The sequence below is a fragment of the Lathyrus oleraceus genome, chromosome 1 (assembly GCF_024323335.1).
Source record: "Lathyrus oleraceus cultivar Zhongwan6 chromosome 1, CAAS_Psat_ZW6_1.0, whole genome shotgun sequence".
NCBI classification, from domain to species: domain Eukaryota; kingdom Viridiplantae; phylum Streptophyta; class Magnoliopsida; order Fabales; family Fabaceae; genus Lathyrus; species Lathyrus oleraceus.
In genome coordinates this window covers 225,427,817-225,441,812 of record NC_066579.1, presented here as the reverse complement: position 1 = coordinate 225,441,812, position 13,996 = coordinate 225,427,817, and the positions used below count along the sequence as shown (strand labels likewise).

The following is a 13,996-nucleotide window of genomic DNA, read 5'->3' as shown; positions in this document are numbered from 1 at the left end:
TGATTGTGAGTCTTCCATACTTATTATAGGGTTAACCCCTCACTAGTATGTTGAAGCTATCCTCGCATGGTGGATTGTTGGTCTTGGTTGAGTTTTCTCTTGTTGATAATGAAAAGCCTTAGTGCTCTTGTTTTAAAATCAATTCACCTACCTTTTGGAAATCTTTTATCCGAACTACGGCGTTTTGATCCTTACCTTCCATGGAAAGGTACGTAGGCAATGGGTTTATCCGTTCAAACACAAAAATAATAAATTGTACATTCTTTTCTCATCTTCCCAATCATGTTTGCACAATATGTCATAAACAAATAAACTTTTTTATATACAACAAGTGTGAAAAGGGCTCCCTAGGAGTACCTAGGACGTTTTGGGTGCCTAACACCTTCCCATTGCGTAATTTACCCCTTACCCAAACTCTCTGATCTTTCATTAGTTTTCTATGTGTAAAACTTCTTAGGCTTTTGTTCGCTTTTTAGCCATTCCTTTGGATAAATAGAAGTGCGGTGGCGACTCGATTCTTTGTATGCTTTGCTTTTGGTTTAATCAATAAATCATAAAGTGACGAATACACCGCTACAGTCTCTAGCAAGCGATCCATCTTTGCCTGCATGGAATTAATGTCTGCTCTCATCGAGACTTGGTTTGCTTCCAGCTGTTCGAGTGTCATCTTGTAGTTGCGTCGTATCTCGTACACGTGTCGAGTAGTCAGCGTTACTGGACAAAGGGTAGAATATGGTGTAAGTTTTTGTTTCTGGGAGATGATATACAACGCATGTTGATGATATGCAAATGCATGAAATTGTTCCATGTTTTTCGGCAGAGGAATACCAATATTCAAGATCAATCATGCGTCGGGTACATCAGGATAAAAGGAAGAAGCCCGGGTTCCTCTGATTACTAGAAATTCCCCAAGGGTAGGTTCTAAAGTTATGCTTTCGAGGAAGGAATTTAGACTCACGGATCAAGTTCAAAACTTCCTCGCAATGGTGGGCTAGCCACATCGTGATGGGAGTTCTGAACTGATCTAATCTAAGTGGGATTCTCGTATTGTTCGAACAGGGTGTAGACCCTTCGGTTCAATACTACATAATCGCCAATCATGAAAACAAAACTTGGATTTAAGGCGAGGTCCCTAGAGTCACGGATCGTGTTTAGAACCTCCCCCACAATAATGGGCTAGCCATATTATGATGGAAACTCCAAACAGATCTACTCTAGGTGGAGTCTTCGTATTGTCCCAATGAGGTGTACACCCCTCGGTTCAATACTACACAACTCTGGGTTCTAAGTTTTTCTCGAAGCTCGGGTATGAAGCTTATCTCACAACATACACCAAGTCCCACATCAAAGTATCAACACAACACAAGTAATCAGAATAAAATACAGAGAGATAAACAGGGAAAGAAAGAATATCTTCCAACAGTCATTGCAAAAATCAGACTAAGTTAGGGTAGACTCTCTCTTGCTTGGAGCAGGGTCCCCAGCAGAGTCGCCAGTCTGTCGCACCTCAAAAATGCTAATGCAATTCCTCGCGATGGAATGCGGAAAAAAATGTTGTTCGAACAGAGTCGCCACCGAACTTTATTTATTCCAATGAAGGAATAGGAAAATATCGAGAAAACCTTTAAAAATAAGAATAATGGTCGTCACAACCATATTCGGGTTCGGGAGTTGATTACGCAAGGGGAAGGTATTAGCACCCCTCACGCCCGTTGTACTCAACGAGAACCTTTTAGTCTGATTTTGCTATTTGACTGTTAGTTGAATGTTATTTGCTTGCTTCGAGTGATTAGAATTGATGATAGATATGGATGAAGACCCCGGGAGGGGGAAATGGGAGGTTTTTTATTAGTGTGCTCACGAAGATACAACAATCTCCTGCCTACGTATCCTTATGGTGCAATAAGGAAATTAGAGCATTCGTAGTTCGGGCTACTACGAATATTTGGTGTGTTTGTTTTGACGAACGACTGTGTAGGTCGGCGTTCTAACGACTAAACGTTGGCTTGTCTACTCTCGGTGGAGGCTCTAGCACTGGTTTGTTGTGCGCATTAGAAAGGATTGACAGTGTTCTTTTTGAAGGAGTTTTGGTCACGCGGGGGTGACGAGTTGAATTGATGTGTTTGATGTTGTTGGTTTCAATCGCGCGGGGGCGAGGTTAGTTTGATGTTGGAGATGTTTTTGGAGAACGACGAAAGATTGAGCAATGTGGTGTACGCCAATCGTTCAATTCTTTCGAGGACTAATAAGGCAACCGCCTTTTACTCCTTTTTCGTTCGAATTTTTATCGAAAGTTTGTTTGCGGATGTTGAATATGCACGGTAGTGAGGCGTACGCCTCCTACTTGCTCATCCAAAGAATAATGAGGCGTACGCCACTTATTCCTTTATCCAAGTTTAGTTAGCGTGTTTTAGTCGGAAGTCGATAATTTGAGCAATATGGCGTACGCTAATTATTCAAATAATCGAGAGATGGTGAGGCGAACGCCTCTCATCTGTTGTCATCCGAAGTTTAATTTAAGAAAGATATGTTTTTAGATATTGTATTTGATTTGCGAAAATAGTTTGAATTTATTCGATTGTGTTTTAATTTGATGACATAGATTCGAGCAATGTGGCGTACGCCAATTATTCGAATAATCGAAAGATAGTGAGGCGTACGCCTCCTATCCTCTTATTATCTGAAAATTTAGAACTTAACGGATTTAGAATTGGTAATTGATTTTTTTTAAAAAATGATTTGAATATGATGGTTGAAGTTTAAAAATGATTTGAATTTAGAAATTATATTTAATTTGGAAAAGTGATTTGAAATTGTATGATTATTAGGGTTTTAATTGAATGACGAAAATTCGAGCAATATGGCGTACGCCAATTATTCGAATAATCGAGAGATAGTGAAGCGGAGGCTTACTATTCCCCTTTTCATCCAAAAATTAATTTAAAATAAATCTTTTAGAGTATATGGATAAAAAGATTTGGATTCGATCTAAAACAAAGTTAGTCGGAAAAAGTAATTTGGTCAATATTAAATGATTAAAATAACTTTGATTAACTAATATGGTAAAAAATGATATAAATATAAGGCTTATTTAATATTATAGGGAGCTGGGGGTGCATAGTTTAAATAAGGTGTTTGGTTTATGAAGAGAGAAAAAAAACAGTAAACCAAAGGATACTCCCTTTTAAACACGTTGGGCCAGAAGCCCATGACTGAACCGGCCCAACAGGAAGATAATTCCAAACAATAATCACATGGCCTTTGGACCAAACCTGGAGGACGAAACGGCTTTATTGGAATGTACCTAGGGGTGGACAGCAACCGATGGCCCAACCCAACCCAGGAATAACCGAAAGAAAAAATGTAAATGGGCGGACCCAAACGGTCCAACGGGCCCAACGGGCGAAAATTGCGGGTTCAATTGGTTTTAAATGGGCGGTCCGGGTAGAAATGACTGGACCGCGGGTACCCTGACCCACCCGAAGCCCATTTTCCAAAAGATGTTGTTTTCATAACTCAGCTCTCATTTCCCTGTTCCCTCATTTTTTTCACTTTAACGCAAACACTCTCTCTCTGTCTCTCAGATGAATGAAACCCTATTAGAGCGATCTCCACTGTTTCTCTTCTATTTTCATCAATCACCACCACCGTTGCTCACCCTCAACTCCACCACAAGGAACCCCTAGCCAACCACCATAGCACACAGTTACTCTCCTTCACCGACTCCACTACTCGAACAAGAAGAACACACACCATCTCCTTCTCTCACCGACCTTCATGAACACCATTTGAAGTTAAGATCTTCGGTCTACCATTGTTCTTCTTTCATTTGCAAGGTTGGTGGTTTTGATTCAGTTTTAGTGTTTTGTTTTGTTAGATTTTTCTATTTAGGGTTTTGAATTGGGTTTGGTTTTGATTCATCTGATAGTAGTTCTTGGTTTTGGTTCTGATTTAGATATTGCAGTTATTGAAGAGGGCTTGTATTCCCGTGGTTGGTTGAACAGAGGGCCAAATTGAAGTTGTGATCTTCGATCTAATTTGTTGTTTTGATTTTTGATATTGTTGTTTTGATTTAAACAAATGGCTCAAGGTCAAAGTAGCAGTATGGAAAAAGTTTTAGAGTTGGGGCAATGTAACTGTAAGTGTATTAAACTCCTTTCAATATTGTTTGTATGATGGATCAAGGTCAAAGTAGCATGGATGATTGGTTAGTTCACAGTTTTGTATGGGCTTGACATTTCATTTGAATGTGTTGTTTGATTGTTTAAGCTAGGTAAAAGAATGGTCTATAAAGTTATTCTCTCCTTTGTTATTTGGAATCAATTAGGGTGCTTATTTTTACATTTTGATGTCATTCTAATTTAGGTGGAACATGTACGATCTGAGAGGAACTTGCTGGCAGAGGTTGATAGCCGATGCATAGTAAAACTCCATTATTCATTCCAAGATTCAGATTTCCTATATCTCATCATAGAATATTTGCCTGGCGGCGACATTATGACACTGTTGATGAGAGAAGATATTCTTTCTGAAAATGTTGCTCGCTTCTACATTGCTGAAAGTATTCTTGCTATCCACTCAATACATCAACACAACTACGTACATAGGTATGACTATTTTTGAACTGTACAAATTTTGCTCTATTGGTTGGCAATAGCCAGTTTATGCACAACAAACTATGAATTGTGGGCAGAGAAAACATGGAAGGTATAGCTTAGCTTATGGATTGGTCTAACAAACATAAAACACCGTCTTCTTTAAAATTAGTCAAAAAACAGTATCTTACATGTAAGCAGCTTACTATGCTAATAAGGAATGCAAATGTGGAGTATAGCTTATGCAATTTATATTTCGCTTGTCATCAGATTATAAAGGACTATATTTAGGGACACTCTTCAGTCATTGTCCACTTTTATGCTGCTGTGAATGATTTACATTAAATTACTGTACAACCAACTGGTCTTCCAATAATGTTAAGATGGTCTTCGGGTGATCAGAATAGAATGACAAAAGGCACATTTACCTAACTTACATAACATTTTATTTAACATATTGACATGTATCTGGAGGAATATTCCGAAATTTATTGAGTTTAAGTATTGTATGCCGAGTTGATGGTATTTTGCTTGTAGGGATATAAAACCAGATAACCTTATACTGGATAAAAATGGTCATTTGAAGCTTTCAGACTTCGGCTTACGTAAGACTCTTGATGACAAGTATTCAACAATTTTATTAGAAAATGAAGATTTTAACGGTCAAGAATCAACTAGTGAAACTGAAGGATATTTTGTCTCCCCTTGGTTGATGCCAAAGGAAAAATTACAGTAGTGGAAACGTAATCGCCGTGCATTGGTATGAGTTTCCCCCATTCAAGTTCCACAGTATGTAATGTGTACCTATTGGTGTAACTGACAAATAGTTGAAGTATATGGATTAATATTTGTTTGAAGTAGTTTATTTGGCACTGGAAACTGTTTATAATCAAAATCTTCTAGGGAACACTTTTTACTTTAAAAACAGAGAATAATCAAATCCAAAAATGCTTTAACTTTTATTCAAATTTTATCACGCCTCCGCTAATATTAAGTGGCAATTTTGTTTGATGTTTAAACTACGAAGTCTGTTAACTTTATCAACTTTTGCATTTCATCAGGCATATTCAACTGTTGGAACTCTTGACTACATGGCTCCAGAAGTTTTGCTCAAGAAGGGGTATGGAATAGAGTGTGATTGGTGGTCTCTTGGGGCAATCATGTATGAGATGCTTGTTGGATATACTCCATTTTGTTCTGATGATCCAAGAATGACCTGCCGGAAGGTATTGCGGTTGATTGAATTATCCATCTTTTCTATAACTTCTAAATTAATTATTTCTAACAAGCTGATATTCCTGTATTGTGTCAGATTGTGAATTGGAGAGCATGCCTGAAATTCCCCGAAGAACCTAAGATATCAGCTGAAGCTAAGGATCTCATCTGTAGCTTGCTATGTGATGTTGACACGAGACTAGGAACGAGGGGAGTAGACGAAATAAAGGTAAAGACTCCCATGGGAATAATGTTTGTTTGGGCAACTGCTCTATAAATGTGATTTTGATTAGAATTATTTTTGCCAAATTGATTTGGTTACAATTGAGTTTAAAGTACAGTAATTAATGTTCAAGTGATTTTATACTTAAACAGTTGGTTTGATGTAAAACTTACAGTAAAATATCCAACTCAGTGCAAAAGCTACTTTATCACTCTTCGTTAAATCAAGATTTGGATTCCAAAATATTTGGCATGACAGTAGCTAAACAGGATGTTTGATTTACCTTTTGGAGTGTCCAAAGAGATTTTTATACCATGTTAATTTAAGGGTCCATTCCATGTAGTGTGAAATGGCTGGCATTTTTACAATGTTATATAGAGATAAATAAAGCTAAAACCTGAAGGTGCTACTACTGTGTTTCTGGATTTCTTAATTGCAGTTTTTTTCTTTGTTCTTTTAGCTAGTTCATATATTATTTATAAAAATTATAACTTCCACTTTGTTCTTTGTTCTTTGTTTATTACTTGTTGATGGTTCATGAACTTTAAAAAGCTCAGTTATATATATGGTTTTACACTTTGTTCTTTTAACTAGTTCATACATATACTCTGCTGGTATCTAATTGGTCACCTTTAGCTAGTTCATACATATACTCTTTTTAATAAATGTACATGACAGGGCTCATGAAGATATGGTTGCATAGCAACATTCTTGGAATTGAAAAAGATATATCATAAAAGTTCTGTAAAATATTGGATACATAGATATACAATAAAAGATGAATAGTTGCTTTCATATTAACCTGTTTATATTATATTCATATGTTGATAGAAGTAATGATTTTTTTTTGTTCTCTAATGTTAAATTTACTTATTCGAGCCTAATGAGTAAATAGTTTATTTAAATTTTATATAATTTGGTATATTACAAATTTATTAATATTAAGTTTACTTAGTTTTAAATTTATAAGTATATTAAAACTGTTTCAAAAGGCAAAAAAATCTTATTGGGCCTAAAAATGTGGTCAATCTCATAACCCGCACGAACCGTGTAGATGCACCCGCAACCCGATTAAACCCAATCCGTCAAATCCGATTTCAAATTTGGGCGGTAATGGGTCTTATAAAGTCAACCGCGGTTTGGATTGGGTGACACTTTTGGGCCCGAACCCGCCCAACCCGGCCCGTTGTCCACCCCTAAATGTACCAACACTTTGCTTAATCAAGGCTAACCCTTAATGACCAATAATAGAAAACATTTTATGATTGGGAACCACAAAACCAACCTTTGAATGCTCAGTCACAATCAACCTTTGGGTAGACCAAACAAACGGTCATTCATTCATTAATACTATTACTAATTAAAACAATCAAAATGCCTAAAGGCAAACCTACGCATCTGCAGAAAGAAACAAAAACCCAACAAATCATGCTTTTCTCCTCCTTCTTTGAAAAGCCATTCATTCATCTTCTCTCAACAAACACCAAACCTAAACCCATTTGAAAACCCAACGAAAAATTGAAACGCATACCAAACTCCAGAACCACGGATGAACACCTCATGGTGTTCATCATCACCAACTCAATAAAACTTAAAAACGTCACTCCTCACCCACTTTTCAAAACCTTAACTTTCCTCATTCAATATGGAAATTCTGATGCAAATCCTCAACCAACAAATACTCTACCCAGGAAATATCATACGCACACACGGATTTCATAAACAAAATTTAACAAGCAAACAGAACAATAACGAGACAGTAATCAATGTAGACCACAAACAAGCTAAACCAAAAACTTATCCCCAATCCACACCCTTGAACCCCAATTTCATGATTTCCAAGGTATTACATGTACAATCAGAAGAACAGAAGGAAAAGAATCACAATACAACATCGTTTAAACAAAGTTCTACCAAGTTCAGATGTTACCGAGATGACTCACAGGTAGCTATTCTTTTCCGATTCGCTTCGCCTTTCTCTTTCTCTTTCGTTCTTGCATAGCTTCTTGTAGTGGTGGTAATGGAAGTTAAGCTCTTCAAGTTCTGATTTTCGGTATGAAAATCAGAGTTGAAACGGAGATTAATCGAGCTTTGGTGATGATTTTTGATTTGGATTTTGGTCAATTTTCGTGCAGGGTAACGGTACCGGATAATCTCCTCCCCTGCAGCGATTGGGATGCTCTTTATATAGGGCCTTTAGGTACGAGGTTTCTTTCCTCATCACCCCCTATGAGCTGGCGAGTGGATCAAGATTTTTCTGTTAGAGAAAATCTCTCACAGATTCTGTGTGGTTCCTCCAAGCGGAAGTTGTCCCAAAATGAAGATATTAAGCATTTGGTTTTGTCTGTAGCGAAAGCTTCAAAAATGTGACCCATTCCGCTGACTCCTTTCTTAAACCCTCGATGCAGTAAAATGTATGCTTGTTGTGGTAAGAAAAATTTATTTTTACTGTTATGTAATTTCATCCTCAAATCACTTATGGCCCTTAACTATTCCTTTTTGCCATTGTGGTCTTCTTTTTCTGTCAACTGATATGACAGGGCATTTCCTCACAACTTCCAGAAATTTAAGCTTCTCTTGGTTTATGCAAATAACGTGATTCTATTGCACTCGCATGAAGCTGTTATGCAGTCCATGTCGGTCTGTTGTGGAATGGATAAAACATTTCTAGGATGTGATTGTGTATGTGTTTGTATTGTAGTTGTGGTTCCTTCCACTTTTCAATTGCTTCTTTGTGTTGCTGAAATTAACAATGTTGCAACAAGGTTGATCTTGATTCACTAGTTTGGTTGCTTGCAGGTTGGACTTGGCTGTTATCCTATTTGGTCTTTGTGTCATCATTTTTTCACTTCTATAACACTTCCTGCATGATCTCCAACTGCCCCTTGGGAAGATATTACTGACTGGGAGTCAATCCTTGCCGGCAATGAAGTAGAAAACTTCATCCACATCCATTGCAGAAGTTAATTGAGACTTTGAGTCTGCTTCTGTAGACAGTCGTTTTCTAGCTTGCTGCTATCTGAGAGCATGGAGTCAGGCACAATTTCATCATTCCTTGGTGTTTCTATTGGATTAGGTAGCTCAACTGGTAAACTGGATTCGCTGGACTATTGAACTCGATTCTTTTCAGAGGGACAAGAATCAGACACACTTCCTTCACCCTTCTGGTCAGCAGATGTGTATATATTTGAAAAGAATATGAACTTCATTACAAATTTTTTGGATTAACTTTGATAACAATGCTACATTTGATGGTACACCGAGACATTGCACTTGTATATGAGTTAACCGAAGTCGATCTCAACTTGGCCAATACGTGGTGTGGCTTTTAACTCTTGGCACCAATGCCATTCAAAAGCTGTTATGAATCTTTGCTTAGTATGAATAAGACATAAGTTGCTTCTTGTTGTGTCTTGCTATTTATGCAGGTTCGTTGGTTGTTTCGCTTGTGGCTTGGATCGCTGTTGTATCACGTGGGATGCTGCCTTTTGCAAACTGTCATCGGATTTGCGTTTTGATCTTAGCAGTTAATCAACGGATGCGCAACATGAAGCGTTGCAGTTTAGTGCATTGGGATGCTATCATTCCAACTCACCATAGTATTGCCAATCCTGTGCTCAATATCACCAATAACGATAGCAGGCGATAACAAGTAATGCGATATTCATACAGCTAGGTAAATTGTGACCATGTGAATTATCCCTTTGGAACTGAATTTCTCATTTCGATTTACTCTTGCATTTTATTGTTCATTGTTGTTTGTGGATATGTCGCAGGTTAACGATGCAGTGGATTTACTGATGTTTGAATTACCAACAGGTGACTACATTTGGTTTATGCTATTTGGCCTCATTCATGGAAACCCAAAACTAAACTGTAAATGAATTGTGCTTGCAACGGCGTCTGACTTTTGGCCTTATGTTTTGTGCAGTGGCTCGGTGTTGTGGCTTCGCTCGCAGCTTTGGATTCTTTTCACTGATGTGCCACTGCTTAGTTCTGTGCATGCTGTTGTTTTGGTTATTCCACAGGTTATGCTCAATGCTGGCTATGGAAAGCAAAATGCATAAACCTTCAGAAGAACAAGCCACACTGCGGAACCTCTGTCTTCTAACGGGAGAGCAAGAGTTCGTGAAATCCATGGCAACCGAACTTTATGCAAATTGTAATCCAAAGTATTGCCATAGGTCCCTTTCAATGTCTTATGACAGTTATGCATTGTAGAGAAATGTAAATTACTGAAGCGGTATCGATGGAACTTAGGATGTAACTTCAGCTTTGGGTTTTGAATGCATTTGAGAATAGTGGCTTGGAGTCACCTGGTGGATGTATTTGGTTTAACACACTGTAATGAGTTGTTGCATAGAATATGATGCGTAGGGCCTATTGAATGGTTTAGTTTTAAATTTGTAATTGAATTTTGGTTAATGTAAATGAGTGGAATTTTTATGTGATTTTGATAGGATGGATGAGTTGTATGGAATTTCTGAACATTGAATTGTGATTGTGTGATTTTTTTAAGGGTGCATGAAATTGTTTTGTGAAGTGAACTGTAAATAGAAAATGGTTATGGAATGTGAAATGAATGTTTGGCTTATAATACAGGTTTGATAAGATGCTTTATGGACAATGGATGATGAAAACTTGAGTTTATTTGGATTAAAAATACAATAAGAAATTGAATTGGATGATGGATTAAAAGTATAAAATTGGATTTTGGACCAAGCCTTGACTAGATATGTATATGATATATTTGAACATGATCCAAACTGATCACATGAACATGATTAATGAACCAAGCTATAAACTTAATGAACCACCAATCCTGAATCAAACAGGCATGATCAGCACTTGAATTTAATCACACTAGGTTTTAACAAACTTGTATGGCCGAACGATATGCATGTCATGCTGTACATATGATGCAAAATAAAAATAAAATCAATTCTATGAAAATTTAAATATGCTCGGACAAAATTGGGGTATGACAATTATCAAATAAACATTTATGAACATAAACCATCCAGAGAAGCTCTGATAAAAGCTCTGACTACAAGTGTGTGTGTAACTCTCAGAACCCAATACTTAAAGGACTCTGAAGTCTCTCCAAGTGCTGAAGACAAATTATGAGAACTCTAGTCAAGCTTCATCAAATTATATTAGATGCCTATGACTATAGGTTGGTAAGCAAAGGAAATATTCTCAAATAGGCATTGCATATGATCTAAACAAACTAGTAAATGCTTATGCATTTCTTGTTCACATTTACTCTAGACTATAGTAATTTCAAGCCTCACTGTGAATAAACTTTGTAGTCAACATCATATAGGATCTATACTTTGGTCAAGCTTTACCTCATATCTTGTAGGAAGCCTCTTATTATGACAAAGAAGTATACTCAAGGAAACAACAACCAAAAAGAGATTTCCTTATGAAGACAAATTCTTATCTTTACTCAAGCTTCAATCCACTTGCATAAGAAGCCTCTGAATAATAGATTTAAATTAAAGGTCGATATTGTTTGATGTGATAGAAGTTAAAAAATCAAATCTACTTTCAAAGTAAAGAAGGTTTCTCACGTCCCATCATCAACAACTGTCTACTACAAGCTCCGCTCAATTGCTGCATATGAAGTGACCTTCATACAGCAAATACTTTAAGGTCATTTCCTTTTCTACCCTTCAACAAATATCTACTCCAATGGATCTAGTCATCTCTTATATATTATGAGGAAGAATAACATATAAGGTGTGCACATAGACAAGAACAAGAGTGAGAGAGAAGATCATAGAAAGGAGAGTGGGTGGACACAAGCATGCACATGGATGTGTGTGAATCTTACCAGACCCTGAAGCTACAACACCATAACACAACAAAGATAGAAACACTTAGAACTTTCATTGTATATCTCTTAAGTGTATTAATTTGGTCTTTATCTTATGCTATCAGCTTATTCAAGAAGCACACTTGTAAACACATAATTGTTATAACCTAGGTGGTTATATTCCTCAAGTGACCATGTTGGTCAGGTTCTTGAGAGGGCTTTGATAGGTAGTCAAAGAGGTCAGGATCTTAAGGAGTCAATGACCATTGGGGTTACTTAAGCGACTAGGTAGGTCTGGCTCTTAAGGAATTAGTGACAAGTTGTCATTGCATTTGTAATTAGTGTTGATTATTGGATTAAGTTCTTAGCTAAGTAAAATCGCCCATGTGGGTGGACTGGAAGTAGCCTAGTTAATGGTGAAACAAGATAAAACACTTGTATCTTTTATCATTGTTGTTGTTATTCTTGCGTTTGTTTTGGGAAGCAAAAATTTATCATACTGGAAACCCAATTCAAACCCCCATTTCTTGTGTTTGCTTCTCCTTTAGGTTGGCCTTTGCTTCCTTAACTTGTTGATTTCCTTCATATGTAGCATATGTGGATTCAAAAATGGTTTTAGCGGTAGATTTATCAATAACTTTGATATACTCCGAGTGAGGTAGAGTATCAACCAAAATGCCTCTAACTCTATGATGTTTTCTATCGATCTTTTTCTGAGCAGGTGTGAGTGTTTTTCTGTCAGTTACCATTCCTACTCCATTAACTAGAATATCAATGTCATCTTTAAGAATATCCCATAACGCATCATCAAGACCTATGATATGTGCGTACATCTTTATCTTCCTCATTCAAACTCAGTAAAGTCTCCATTGAAAGTTGGAGGTCTAGGTGTATAATTATTCTTTTCTGAAGTACTATAATCATGGTTAATAGCAGCATGACACTCAGAAGAACCAATATCAGACTCAAAAACTCTAGACGTGATTCAATATATTTTTCTCAGGATCTTTTATGTACCATTGTTAAGTGTTTAGCACATACCTTGCTCTGATGCCAACTAAAGGTGAGAAAAATACAAGAAGGGGGGTTGAATTGTGTTAGACTTTTTCTTTCTTTTAAATCTCTTATAAGATTCTAAACACAAAGTATAGAATATGAATATAAGGTAAGAGATAGGAAGCAAATAAGTAATGCACGAAAGAAGAGAGACACACAAAATTCTCGTGGTTCCTCTCACAAACCGAGAGTAATCCAGTCCACTTGGACTTATAAGTGATTTTCACTATAATTACACATGATTACAATTTTTTTAGTACACAAGCAAGAGACTTCCAATGCTTAAACACAAAGTAAGAGACTTCTATGCTTAAGCACACAAGCAAGAGACTTTTAATTCTCGAGCACACAGGTAAGATACTTTTATGCTCAAACACACAAGCAAGAGACTTTAAATTCCTAAACACTAAGTAAGAGATTCTAACAATCTACCTAACATATAAAATATTGTTTGGGGTAATACACTTGATATATAATCAGAGGTGAAGACAAAATACAACACAAGAAGACCTCTTTAAGACTTAGAAATTTCTAGAATATACAAAGGTAAGAAATCTTAAGTTAAACTTGTGATTATGTTTTGACATAGTAACTGCTCTTTGAATGTTAATTGGCTCGTTATTGTTCTTCAAGTCTTCACCTCCTTAAATAGAGAAGGAAAAGAGTCATTGGGGAGCTTGCATAAGAGATTCCATGAGAAGCTTGAATAGAGATGTTGAGATATTTCTTCAAATGTTTAATGCCGTTGAAAGTTTGTTTGAAATCTCTTTGCTACAAATGGAATTATCAGTTGCATCTTAGCTGACTTTATGAAGAAAAATAACTTAGGTCTTCACGTGATCAGAGACGAAGACAGAGTAGGCTCAGAGTCTGATAATGACCTATCAGAGTTACCTTGGTCTTTACGCTTTGACTGGATTTAATTTCTGATCATCAGAGACAAACTTCTTAAAATTATGGTCTTTAGAGTCTGACTTCTTCAGACTCCGGTCTTCAGGCATTGACCTCTTCAGAGTATGATCTTCAGAAGTTGACTTTTGATCTTACATATTGAGATCTATAAGCTTCTCTTTAGATGTTGAATAC

General features: G+C 36.8%; 1 long non-coding RNA gene and 1 pseudogene across 1 annotated transcript; both read left to right on the top strand.

The window, feature by feature from the left end:
* LOC127100909 (uncharacterized) overlaps positions 1 to 6,256 on the top strand; it is a 34,089-nt pseudogene extending 27,833 nt beyond the window's left edge.
* Positions 6,257 to 8,510: 2,254 nt separating this feature from the next.
* Positions 8,511 to 10,528, top strand: LOC127128600 (uncharacterized). The gene is made up of 5 exons (XR_007805977.1): positions 8,511 to 8,715; positions 8,833 to 9,352; positions 9,462 to 9,709; positions 9,810 to 9,852; positions 9,965 to 10,528. It is a non-coding gene; the product is annotated as an uncharacterized LOC127128600 (long non-coding RNA).
* The last annotated feature ends 3,468 nt before the right edge of the window (positions 10,529 to 13,996 follow it).